Source organism: Petaurus breviceps, unplaced genomic scaffold (genome assembly GCF_028583685.1).
Source record: "Petaurus breviceps papuanus isolate PSGF00001 unplaced genomic scaffold, PetGlider_PUasm1.0 80, whole genome shotgun sequence".
Lineage (NCBI taxonomy): Eukaryota > Metazoa > Chordata > Mammalia > Diprotodontia > Petauridae > Petaurus > Petaurus breviceps.
In genome coordinates, this window is record NW_027186540.1 from 10,628,277 (window position 1) to 10,629,830 (window position 1,554).

Here is a 1,554-nt window from a genome sequence, read left to right on the forward strand (position 1 = left end):
ATGCTTTCTAAGCTTTAACCCACTCTCCTCTGAACTCTGTATTTACTTGTAGGAAAGAGTTTCATAGACTTTTGGGGCAATGTTTGACTTCAACTGTCCCAACTATGCTGCTGTAGTAAAATACCCCTTTCTAAGATCTAAATAAAGCTAGCTAAGAAATATCAAGTCAAAAAGTTCTTCTTTATCTTCTGGGGCTGACTCAAATGTCAGTTTACAAGATCATAGACCCAGAGCTATAAAGCACTAAAGAACTCACTGAATCCAACTTCCTAATTTTGCAAATAAAAAACAAAGTTGGCACATAGGTAAGTTAAACCAATTGGCTAGGATCACACAGCTAGTACATCTCTACTGAAGTATTTCAACTAAGGTTTTCTTGACTTCAAGGCCATCATCCTCTCCACTATTCTGTACTGCCATAATGACTTAAGGAACTTGTCACTAATCTTAATGTTTTTTTAGTCCCTTTAACCTGATAATATCCTCAATCCATTGTCAGTGTGGAAACAATTATACAGTAAGTACCCAAGACGGAGAAATGTATGGCATTTTCTAATAGATACTATCAGTGCCAGAACAAAAATCTTATTTGTAGGGAAAGGAGGACTGAGGATAGTGTGTGGGCATAGCACCTAGATACCACACAACAGAAGATGAATAATCACAGTGTGATGGAATGGAAGAAAGAGCTGACTAGAAATCAAGTAACCTCTAATCTGGTCCCTAATTGGACCCTAACTAGGTGTCTGACTTTCAACTAACTATTTAGCTCCTTCAGATCTCAGTTTCTTAATTTGTAAAATGAGACAGTTGAACCAGATGATCTCTAAGATTCTCTTCAAATGCTACATTTCTTTGAGTCCATGAACAGAATTGTGATACTAAAGAACTTATGATACTGCCCTAAAGAGAACATTTATTCACTTCAAATTCAGGTTTTATGGAGTGGCAATGATATGGAGCTCCATCTACATGTTTCTCCATAAGTAATAGAAATATCTGTGCATGCAGCCTTGTAGAAGTAGTTAAAAAAATAATCTGTCAACCCATGAATATGTTTTACAGACCATGACATTTGTAGCAGCCCTTTCCTCACTTGTCAGTGTAGCCTAAGAAAGTTTTCCAGAGTCAGTATGGCAGAGGCCTGTACATAGTCAGCAAAATTGCAGTTCATTCACAGTCCCAAGTTCAGGGTCATATTCATCTTTGGCAAACATTCCCATTGCAAACTAGCAGGAAGAGAAATGCTGTGTAATGTCCCTACATTCTTTTATGGAGGGAGACTAGAGTAGTAATGTTACTAGAGATATTCTAAAATAAAAGAATGCAAAACATTGACTGTTTCTTTTCATATCATTAAAACATCTTACTTCCTTATTGGATAGGGAAAGGAGTCAGGCTAAATCAATGTTCAAAAAGCAACTTGAGACAGATAGAAAGACAGAAATAGAAGAAGAGAGAAGGGAGGGAGGGAGACTGAGAGAAAGAGAGGCAGACAGACAGAGACAGAGAGAGACAGAGAGAGACAGAGAGAGAGAGAGAGAGAGAGAGAGA